The sequence below is a fragment of the Oncorhynchus clarkii genome, chromosome 1, assembly GCF_045791955.1.
Source record: "Oncorhynchus clarkii lewisi isolate Uvic-CL-2024 chromosome 1, UVic_Ocla_1.0, whole genome shotgun sequence".
NCBI lineage: Eukaryota > Metazoa > Chordata > Actinopteri > Salmoniformes > Salmonidae > Oncorhynchus > Oncorhynchus clarkii.
This window is the reverse complement of record NC_092147.1, coordinates 19,437,034-19,449,306: the sequence shown is the minus strand read 5'-3', so window position 1 is coordinate 19,449,306 and position 12,273 is coordinate 19,437,034. Positions and strand designations below refer to the sequence as shown.

Sequence of the window (12,273 nt, the reverse complement as noted above, 5' to 3'; positions counted from 1 at the left end):
AATATTATACATTTTAATTGTCTATATAGATAGACTATAACAGGAACATGCAAATATGTTGCTGACCACATTGTGAACAAATAACCCTACATGCGCCACTCCAGTCTCCTTCTCTCCTCCTCATCATGCACTGTACTGCAATAGTAGGCTACAGTACTGTAGCAACTCTTCAAGGTTACTGCAGGCTACAGTAATATCCCATGCAGTTATAAAAAAGACCGCATGATGCGCAGACACAGAGGCAACCCATCCCCCCACTTACCATTATTATCTCTTCAAGAATACTGCGTCTGTCTGAAGATATATATGCCGTATGTCGTTTGCTCCAGCTGGGCTTTTAATGATATGGTGCAGTACTTGACTCATCCTCTCTCTCTCTATCCTGCAGTTAGCTTGCGGTCTCCTGCCCTATAGCTGTTTCATTTTGTCAATGCAGGGGAACTGCTGACGCTGGGCAGGACTGGGCTAGTTAGACTGTTCCGCAGTTCACTCATTTTTAAGTATAATGATGATAATCACTATCAGAGAGTGGCACAGCAATTCACTGTCCTATCTTACTACAATGTAGGCTGTCATTCAGGGTACAGTAAGGAAACAACAGTGCTACAATGTTGCATTTGCTGTCACATTGACATGGTAAATTGTGCCAGCAGGTACACAATGTTTCAGAAATGCAGTTACACTCAATCGCCGAAAACTCATTAAACTTAGCCTAGCAATGTTATCCAAAAGCAAACATTATAATTGTAGCTAATGTAATGTTATTAGCTATTTCACCCAATGTGGATTTGTGTGCATGTAGTTATTATAGACTAGAATTTAGCAGGATATCAAATACTAACCACAGGTAGGGACAAACTAATTGTGTACTATATGAGCCTACTCTGAGCCAGCATTGCGAACCGGGGAATTAGCTCAAATGGTAGAGCGCTCGCTTAGCATGCGAGAGGTAGCGGGATCGATGCCCGCATTCTCCAAATTATTTTTCTTCGCCTAAACATTTCAAGAGTGTCCTAGAAAGAAGGGTATAGGCTACTGTTACGATGGTGCTCTTTTCAACTATAAAAGCATTGCTGAGAATGACTACGGCGTTTCTGAAGTCAGGATCACGCCAATTTACACTATAGTAGGAATTGCTTTTGATTGTGCAACATTTTATTTCTTCTCAGTAGGAGGCCATAAAGAATCCAGTTTACCAGTCAGTGGTGTAGTTCTATTTTTTAAGGTGTATGAACGCAGAAAATGTAAATTATGTCATCAATCAAAGTTTGTACTCTCAGATGTAGCCAATTGAATAGCCAGCCCACCATTATATAATATGCATAAAATGCATACTCCAATCGCAACGTCTGCCTATTCCCACACATATTGTCTAAATCTGATGTAATATTTTTAATAACGCCTACTATGCTATGATATTATATTAGATTCTCCATTCGTTTGTATTTTTCGTTTGTATTTTATTTTGTATTCCTCTTGTGTTACTATTTTATTTCTATTATTATTTTTAAACTCTGTATCGTTGGGAAGGGCATGTAAGTAAGCATTTCACGGTAAAGTCTACACCTGTTGTATTCGGCGCATGTGACAAAAACGGTTTTATTTGATTTAAAATGCAAATTAATCATGATGTGATCTTGCGAAACATTGATTCAGCTTTAATCTAACTTTATTAAACAAGTAACATTCTGAGAGGTGATAATATTGTATTTGTAATAATAAGTCATGAGTATGACTATTAGGTGTAGGCAACAGATGTTGATGAGATGTCATTTGGTGCCAGGATCGCTTAATGATGTTAAAGAAGTTGAACCAACATGTGGTGCTGAAGGATGGCTCTGCCATTCGGCCAGTTCTAGAACAAACAAAAATAATTTGCAGTAGCTATTTGTAGGCCATAGCCTAAGGTAAATACAAATACATATGACTTGCCTAGTTAAATAAAGGTTAAGTATAAAAAAATCATTACACTGTTTGCGAGGAGAGCCTTATTGTGAATAGGCATTTCATTGTGTAGCTAAGCTTACACACTGTATCATAAATACATTTAGATTTGATTAGCTTGAACACGTGGTTACAATATAGCATATTACAGAATAAAAGTAGGGAAAATAAATCATTACTACATAGAATTGCAGGAAATTAAAACAGCCATAAAAAATCAAGCTTTTGACGTAGTGTATTCACACATATCAATAAACTATAACCTAAATGCATTATTACCTTTAACTTGACCATTTTCAATTGCCCACCCTGAAATACCAAGCTAGAGGGCCCTGTGTTTCAACCAATAGCCAATGTAGGATAAACATCCCAAGCAGGGCTACAGCAACTTCCAGAGAGGATCAGGCTCCTTGGGCTTTGCAGTGGCCACTCTGGTTTGAGATTCCTCGGCAGAACTGTGTCGCTGCAACCAAGTGGTCACATATCCTTCTGGGTTCTACTGCTCAAAAGGGGTCCATGAAGTTTTATGAACACCCAGGCAAACACAGTGAATATAGATATTTTTTCAGCATTCTGATTGGCCAAAGTGATCAAGCCTTTGACGTGCTTCAACAGTGCACACACGCAGCCATTAGTTCTTCATCATTCTCGCCACTGCCAGAGAATAGACAGGGAAGAAACCACCATTTAACTACCTCTAGACGGCTATACATATTTATTTGGATTTTCATTCTATTGTTTTTCATGGAATACATGTATTCTCAAATTGAAAATAATTGAGGGAGTGCTGCTCCTCCGTGCTCCAGCAGCACTACACCCCTGCAGCTTACATCATCTGACCATCATGCCCTCTGTCTGCTTCACACCCACTAATATTGATACTGCCTCAGTCTGCCAGCAAAGTATGAATTGCTGTAGGCTGTGTTGATACAGGCAGCCCAATTCTGATGTTTTTTCCACTAATTGGTCTTTTGAACAATCAGATCAGATCTGAAAAATATGTCATGTAAGAAGATCTGATGTGATTGATCAAAAGACCAAACATCAGAGTTGGGCTGCTTGTGTCGTATGTAGCTGCAGTGTTCAGCAATCGAGCTAAAGGCAGATCGCAACTCTCCTGGGGTCTCAGGCTGCACAGCTGAGCAGACATCTGCACTTATTCCCAGTGGCTCCTCCACTTCCATCATATGGATGGAGCTGTTGTGAAAGGGGACGGATTTCATATAGAAGGTCTGTCACACAGACTGCATGTGCAAGCAGGGCGTTTCCTTCTTCATTACCATACATCAGCATGTAAAGCTGCTGAAGGAGAATGAATTAGATTAGCCTATGTGTATGTTTATGGCGTGTGTGTGTGTATATGTGCGTGTGTGTGAGTCTAAGGATGACACACTGGAGTGAGTTATTTAGGTGGTATTTCTTCGTACCGTACCAGGCTGCCGCATTTGTTTCTAATGAAAAGGGGAGAAAATGGTGTTTGCCAACAGCTCTGTGTTTGTATGAACTAACGGCTGTGGTGAAAGTGGAGCCTGTTTCAGTCCCACTCTCTGCCTCTGCAGTATAGTGCAATAGAGGGGTCCCCGGCCTAAGAAAAACATGATGTCCTGTATGATACACATACTTCTCTTCGTCGGTGTTGGGGATGCTACTCTGAGATACCAATTATGCCACAAACCGGCTCAAAGTCCATAACAAAAAGGGAGACAACGTGGAGATTAGGAATAAAAAAAATATATTTATTAACTGAAGTAACGTAGATACAAATAACAATGGTGTGTGTAGTCAGTAATCAGTAGTGTAAGTGAGTGGTTGCATGCATAAATGTGATAATGAGGGGTGTTGAAAGGTGCCCAAGCAAGCAAGCAAGCAAACAAGCAAGCAAGCAAACAAACAAACAAACAAACAAACAAACAAACAGGCAACAAAAATGCCACAACCAAAATCTAACAGTTTGTCTGCATGGAGAGAGTCTCCTCAATGAATGGGGAAGAGGTGTATTTATCCTGGGACACACCCGGGCCCAGGTGTGTCCCATGTCGCTGACGACCCTCCTGGCTCCGCCCACCGACATCCTATTAAGGAAAACAAGAGCAAAGAGAAAGAATTCGGCAGGGAGGGTCGTCACAATTACTTCTCACAAGAATAAGTTAAGCAACACTAAAGCCACCCTTAAGAAAAATAGTTTACTTAACTAAAGTTACTTAGAAAAAAATTGTTCACTACCTCAAAACTACTTAGTGAAAAATTATATCTAAATCTGAAATGTCATAAACTCCAAATTGCAGAACAGATCACTGGAGTCAGATGTTAACCGAATGTGTAATTTAGCCCATTAAACACAAAAACTATGTTTCAAGTGAGAATTAAGCAGGTCTGATGTCCCGAAAAATGTCATTTTTGCCTACTTCACCCATATTTAGGTATTCACATCGAAGATGTGAAACATATTCTTATATATCATATTCTTATATTCTTATTAAAAAAATAACATTTTGCACCGATTGCACCAACTGGCCTATAGGTGACACTGTGATAAGCAGTCTCACTTAAAGAGCCAGTGGACATGCCGATTGGGCGATTCTGCTCATTAGAAAAATGAGATTTTAGTCTTGGACATATGCTGCCTAATTGTTTCTGCGTTTGGTGAATGACGTTTGTCCCCCATGAGACACTGTAGACACGGAATCTTATTTCACTTCCACAAAATCCCCAGAATCTCAGATAACTCAAGAAATCTGCCATTTATTTTGACATTTTTGTAGAGGATGTTTAAGTTGCACAATTTTACATATAACTAAGTTGCTTGGTGTAGTATTTCTCAAGTTAAAAATATGGGCAGTTTTGTCTCAATGTCTATGCTATTGGATAGAGAGCAATCAATCCCATGTTAGTGGGCAACTTTCCATTTAAAATTGACCTCCATTTACCCGTTGTGACGCACGGATGTTCTAAAGACTGATTTTATGAACAAAATTATCCTAGTTCCTAGCTCCAACAGTGCAGTAGTATCTAACAATTCACAACAATACACACAAATCTAAAAGTAAAGGAATGGAATTAAGAAATATATAAATATTAGATCGAGCAATGTCAGAATGGCATTGACTAAAATACAGTAGAATAGAATATAGTACATACATATGAGATGAGTAAAGCAGCATGTAAAAATAATTTAAACGTTATTAAAGTGACATGTGTTCCATTATTAATGTCGCCAGTGAGTCCAAGTCTATGTATATAGGGCAGCAGCCGCTAAGGTGCAAGTTTGCGTAACCGGGTGTTAGTCGGCTAGTGATGACTATTTAACAGTCTGATGGCCTTGAGATAGAAGCTGTTTTTCAGTCTCTAGGTCCCAGCTTTGATGCACCTGTACTGACCTCACCTTCTGGATGATAGCAGGTTGTACAGGCTGTGGCTCGGGTGGATGATATCCTTGATGATCTTTTGGGCCTTCCTGTGACATCGGGTGCTGTATGTGTCCTGGAGGGCAGGTAGTTTGCCCCCGGTGACGCGTTGGGCAGACTGCACCACCCTCTGGAGAGCCCTGAGGTTGCAGCCTGACAGGATCCTCTCATTTGTGCATCTGTAAAAGTTTCTGAATTTTAGGGGCCAAGCCATATTTCTTCAGCCTCCTGAGGTTGAAGAGGTGCTATGTGCATTTTTCTGTGTGGGTGGACCATTTCAGATCGTCAGGAACTTGAAGCTTTCCACCTTTTCCCACTGCTGTTTTCTGAAGTCCACAATCCTTTGTTTTGCTGACATTGAGTGAGAGGTTATTTTCCTGACACCACACTCCGAGGGCCCTCACCTCCTCCCAGTAGCCTGTCTCGTTGTTGTTGGTAATCAAGCCTTCCACTGTAGTGTCGTCTGCAAACTTGATGATTGAGTTGGACGCGTGCACAGCCACGCAGTCGTGGGTGAACAGGGAGTACAGGAGGGGGCTGAGAACGTACCCTTGAGGGGCCCCAGTGTTGAGGATCAGCGGATTGGAGATGTTGTTTCCAAACATCCCCACCTGGGGGCAGCCCATCAGGAAGTCCAGGACCCAGTTGCACAATGCGGGGTTGAGACCCAGGGTCTCAAGCTTAATGATTAGTTTGGAGGGTGCTATGGTGTTGAATGCTGAGCTAAAGTCAATGAACAGCATTATTACATAGGTATTCCTCTTGTCCTGATAGGATAGGGCAGTGTGTAGTGTGATGGCAATTGCATCGTCTGTGGACCTATTGGAGTGGTAAGCAAATTGGAGTGGGTCAAGGGTGATAGGTAGGTTGAAAGTGATATGATCCCTGACTAGTCTCTCAAAGCACCTCATGATGACAGCAGTGAGTGCTATGGGGCGATAGTTCTCAAATTAGCTTTGTTAAAGTCCTCAGCTACAGTAAATGCAGCCTCAGGATATATGGTTTCCAGTTTGCATAAAGTCCAGTGAAGTTCCTTGATGGCCGTCTTGGTATCCGATATACACGGCTGTGACGATAACCGAGAAGAGTTCTCTTGGGAGATAATACGGTCGGAATTTGATTGTGAGGAATTCTAGGTCAGGTGAACAAAAGGACTTGAGTTCTTGTATGTTGTTACAATTACACCATAAGTCGTTAATCATGAAACATACACCATACAAGGACAACCAGGAAGGCCTTGCCTGGGATCTGGAATGGGACCACAGTACGTGGGTGGAGGGATGGCCCGATGTGGGCCCACTGGCACTGTGTGAGAGAGAGGAACGTTTGTGGTTATTCCAAACAAAGGTTTTGGGTTATTCAGTCATGTCACTCAGCAAATATTTTTTGGAGGATCCATTGTCAGACAAATACTACTACTCACTTCCCAATAGAACACATATTGGTGTTGAATCCCTAGCTGTAACTAACATACACTACATGGCAAAAATATGTGGACACCTGCTCATCAAACATCTCATTCCAAAAAAAACTTTTTTCCACTCTTCTGGGAAGGCTTTCCACTAGATGTTGGAACATTGCTGTGGGGACTTGCTTCCATTTTAGCCACAAGAGCATTGGTGAAATCAGGCACTGATGTTGGGCGTTTAGGCATGGCTCGCAGTTGGCATTTCAATTCATCCCAAAGGTGTTCGATGAGATTGAGCAGTCCAGTCAAGTTATTCCACAATGATCTCAACAAACCATTTCTGTATGGACCTCACTTTGTGCATGGGGGAAATGTCATGCTGAAATAGGAAAGGGCCTTCCCCAAACTGTTGCCACAAATTTGGAAGCAACAGAATTGTCTAGAATGTCATTGTATGCTGTATCGTTAAGATTTCCCTTCACTGAAACAAAGGAGCCTGAACCTTGAAAAACAGACCCAGACCATTAATTCCTCCTCCACCAAACGTTACAGTTGGCACTATGCATTGGGGTAGGTAGCTTTCAGCTGGCATCCGCCAAACCCAGATTCGGCCGTCGGACTGCCAGATGGTGAAGCGTAATTCATCACTCCAGAGAGCTTGCTCCCACTGCTCCAATGGCGGCGTGCTTTACACCACTCCAGCCAACGCTTGGCACTGCACATGGTGATCTTAGGCTTGTGTGCGGCTGCTCGGCCATGGAAACCCATTTCATGAAGCTCCCGATGAACAGTTATTGTGCTGACGCTGCTTCCAAAGGCAGTTTGGAACTCGGTAGTGAGTGTTACTTGTGTGGCATACCACTTTGCGCCTGAGCCGTTGTTGCTCCTAGATGTTTCCACTTCACAATAACAGCACTTACAGTTGACCAGGGCAGACATGTGAGGAACTGACTTGTAAAGGTGGCATCCAATGATGGTGCCATGTTGAAAGTCACTGAGCTCTTCAGTATGTGCCATTCTACTGCCAATGTTTTTCTATGGAGATTGCATGGCTGTGTGCCTGATTTTGCACACCTGTCAGCAACGAAGTGTGGATGAAATAGCCAAATCCACTAATTTGAAGGGGTGTCCACATACTAGTGTAATTCTTGTTCACTCTCATAACTAGCCAATACATTTATTTACAGCTGACCGCTGATTTTCAAGTGTTGATATTCAAGTGTTCTCACACAAAAGGTTTGATTTAATAGCTTTAAATCTCATACTTTACTCTACTTTGAGCCAGTACAACAGCCATTAGTATCTGCAGCTAGCGATGTACAGTACAGCACGACCTCAGAGAGAAGACTCTGGTGATTAGAAATGCTGAATCCCCGAGGCAGGCCTTCCCCCGGGTTGAGAGGGATAGTAGGGACTGCAGATGAGTCTATACAGTACTGGCCTTTGATCACTGCTTCTTGTTTGATGACTGCCTCTATTAGTCCAGCATGGAGAGGAAATTCAACCTCCTGATGACAGGAAATAGGTCTCCGTAGGATGGGGCTGACTGGTTATTATTATGAACACGGACGCCATAAAGAGACCTTATTAAGGCTGGATATAATAACATATTTATATGAGAACTTGTGATAGTGGTAGCACTGGGAGCTATACTTTCACTATTCTAATCTACTGATCCATTTACTTTATGTTCATATTCTTATCTTTTATTATTTATTATTGTTGTTGCATTGTCAAGAAGAAACCTGCAAGTAAGAATTTCATTGAACAGTGTATACCATCTGTATCCCTTACATACGACTAATAAAACTTGAAACTAATGCTGAGCATAATGTACACAGTTTGAACTTTCAGGGGCTCTAGTCACTCTAAAGTAATTCAACCTATTCAAGTCTAGTATGGCTAGTAATAGCAATATGTAGATGCGCCGAATACAAAAAGTATAGTAGACCTTAACGTGAAATGCTAATTTACAAGCCCTTAACCAACAATGCAGTTAAGAAAATAAGAGTTAAGAAGTGATTGACTAAATAAACTAAAGTAAAGAAAGTAACACAATAAAAATACAATAATGAGGCTATATACAGGGGTTACCTGTAAAGGCTTCTAGGAGTAGTGGGTGGAAGAGTCAGGCGCAGAGAGCAGGGTAGTTCAAAACGTGGATCTTTATTCCAAGAACAGAGTAACGGTCACGCCACACACAAGGGCGCATAAATACCCAGTCCAACAAACAGGACGAAACTGTCCGGAAAAACGGAATTCACAATAATCCACACACCATGAACAGAAAAACAAGCCCGCACAAAAGCCAGCCGGCCTACCGGGTTTAAATAGCCCAAAACAAAACCCAAACAAGAAACAGTTGAAACTAATCAGACAAAACTAACTGAAACAGAAAAGGGGATCGGTGGCAGCTAGTAGGCCGGCGAAGACGACCACCGAGCGCAGCCCGAACAGGAAGAGGCACCATCTTAGGCGGGATTCTTGACAGTACCGGTACAGAATAGAGGTCGACCGATTATTATTTTTCAACGCCGATACCGATACTGATTATTAGAGGGCCAAATAAAGCCGATACTGATTGGTCATTAATTTGTAATAATGACAATTACAACAATACTGAATGAACACTTTCATTTGAACTTAATATAATACATCAATCAAATCAATTTAGCCTCAAATAAATAATGAAGCATGTTCAATTTAGTTTACATAATGCAAATACAAAGTGTTAGAGAAGAAAGTAAAAGTGCAATATGTGCCATGTAAAAAAGCTAACGTTTAAGTTCCTTGCTCAGAACATGAGAACATATGAAAGCTGGTGGTTCTTTTTAACTGTCACGTTCTGACCATCGTTCGTGTGTGTTTTCCTTGTTTTAGTGTTGGTCAGGACGTGAACTGGGTGGGCATTCTATGTTGGATGTCTTGTTTGTCTATTTCTATGTCTGGCCTGATATGGTTCTCAATCAGAGGCAGGTGTTAGTCATTGTCTCTGATTGGGAACCATATTTAGGTAGCCTGGGTTTCACTGTGTGTTTGTGGGTGATTGTCCTTAGTGTCCTGATGTCATTGTTCCTGTCTATGTGTTTTCACCAGATAGGGCTGTTTAGGTTTTCGTTACGTTCTTTATTTTGTAGTGTTTGTATTGATTCGTGTTTTACGTTTGTTTATTAAAACATGGATCGCAATCTACACGCTGCATTTTGGTCCGACTCTCCTTCTCATACAGAAAACCGTTACAGAATCACCCACCACAAAAGGACCAAGCAGCGTGTCAACAGGCAGGAGCAGCGCGAGGAGATGCGCAATAAGGATTTCTGGACATGGGAGGAAATCCTCGATGGGAGAGGACCCTGGGCTAAACCAGGGGAGTGTAGCCGCCCAAAGGTGCAGCAGGAGAAGAGGCAACAGGAGCAGCCCAAAGAGGAGGTATGGACATGTGAGGACGAATTAGAAGGAAGAGGACCCTGGGCTCAGCCAGGAGAATATCGCCGCCCCAAAGAAGAACTGGAGGCGGCGAAAGCGGAGAGGCGCTGGTATGAGGAGGCAGCACGGCGACGCGGATGGAAGCCTGAGAGCCAGCCCCAAAAATTTCTTGGGGGGGGGCTAACAGGGAGTATGGCTACGCCAGGTAGGAGACCTGCGCAAACTCCCTGTGCTTACCGGGGGGCTAGAGAGACCGGACAGGCACCGTGTTATGCAGTGGTGCGCACGGTGTCTCCAGTGCGGGTTCATAGCCCGGTGCGGTATATTCCAGCTCCGGGTGTCGGCCGGGCTAGATTGAGCGTCGAGCCTAATGCCATGAAGCCGGCTCTACGCAGCTGGTCCCCAGTGCGTCTCCTTGGGCCGGCTTACATGGCAACAGCCTTGCGCTCGGTGTCTCCGGTTTGCCTGCATAGCCCAGTGCGGGCTATTCCACCTCGCCGCACTGGCAGGGCGACCGTGAGCATTCAACCAGGTAAGGTTGGGCAGGCTCGGTGCTCAAGAGCTCCAGTACGCCTGCACGGTCCGGTCTTTCCAGTACCACCTCCACACCCCAGCCCTCCGGTAGCAGCTCCCCGCACCAGGCTTCCTGTGCGTGTCCTCGGCCCAGTACCACCAGTGCCAGCACCACGCATCAGGCCTACAGTGCGCCTCGCCTGTCCAGCGCTGTCGGAGCCCTCCTCCTCTCCAGCGCTGTCGGAGTCTCCCGCCTGTTTAGCGCTGTTAGAGCCTTCCTTCTCTACAGCGCTGCCGGAGTCTCCCGCCTGTTCAGAACTGCCAGTCTGCATAGAGCTGCCAGTCTGCATAGAGCTGCCAGTCTGCATAGAGCTGCCAGTCTGCAAGGAGCTGCCAGTCTGCAAGGAGCCGCCAGAGCTGCCTGTCTGCAGGATGCCGCCAAAGCTGCCAGTCTGCAAGGAGCCGCCAGAGCTGCCAGTCTGCAAGGAGCCGCCAGAGCTGCCAGTTAGCATGGAGCAGCCAGGGCCGCCAGTCAGTATGGAGCAGCCAGGGCCGCCAGTCAGCATGGAGCAGCCAGGGCCGCCAGTCAGCATGGAGCAGCCAGGGCCGCCAGTCAGCATGGAGCAGCCAGGGCCGCCAGTCAGCATGGAGCAGCCAGGGCCGCCAGTCAGCATGGAGCAGCCAGGGCCGCCAGTCAGCATGGAGCAGCCAGGGCCGCCAGTCAGCATGGAGCAGCCAGGGCCGCCAGTCAGCATGGAGCAGCCAGGGCCGCCAGTCAGCATGGAGCAGCCAGAGCAGCCAGTCAGCATGGAACAGCCAGTCAGCATGGAGCAGCCAGAGCAGCCAGTCAGCATGGAGCAGCCAGAGCTGCCAGTCAGCATGGAGCAGCCAGTCAGCATGGAGCAGCCAGAGCTGCCAGTCAGCATGGAGCAGCCAGTCAGCATGGAGCAGCCAGAGCTGCCAGTCATCATGGAGCAGCCAGTCAGCATGGAGCTGCCAGTCGACCGGACTCTTCCAGATCTGCCAGTCGACCGGACTCTTCCAGATCTGCCAGTCGACCGGACTCTTCCAGATCTGCCAGTCGACCGGACTCTTCCGGATCTGCCAGTCGACCGGAATCTTCCGGATCCGCCAGTCGACCAGACTCTTCCGGATCCGCCAGTCGACCAGACTCTTCCGGATCCGCCAGTCGACCAGACTCTTCCGGATCCGCCAGTCGACCAGACTCTTCCGGATCCGCCAGTCGACCAGACTCTTCCGGATCCGCCAGTCGACCAGACTCTTCCGGATCCGCCAGTCGACCAGACTCTTCCGGATCCGCCAGTCGACCAGACTCTTCCGGATCCGCCAGTCGACCAGACTCTTCCGGATCCGCCAGTCGACCAGACTCTTCCGGATCCGCCAGTCGGCCAGACTCTTCCGGATCCGCCAGTCGACCAGACTCTTCCGGATCCGCCAGTCGACCAGACTCTTCCGGATCCGCCAGTCGACCAGACTCTTCCGGATCCGCCAGTCGGCCAGACTCTTCCGGATCCGCCAGTCGGCCAGACTCTTCCGGATCCGCCAGTCGGCCAGACT

The 12,273-nt window shown here is 45.4% G+C and overlaps 1 non-coding gene across 1 annotated transcript; it reads left to right on the top strand.

The window, feature by feature from the left end:
- The first annotated feature begins 904 nt into the window (after positions 1–904).
- Positions 905–977, top strand: trnaa-agc (transfer RNA alanine (anticodon AGC)). The gene has a single exon. It is a non-coding gene; the product is annotated as a tRNA-Ala (tRNA).
- Positions 978–12,273: the final 11,296 nt, after the last annotated feature.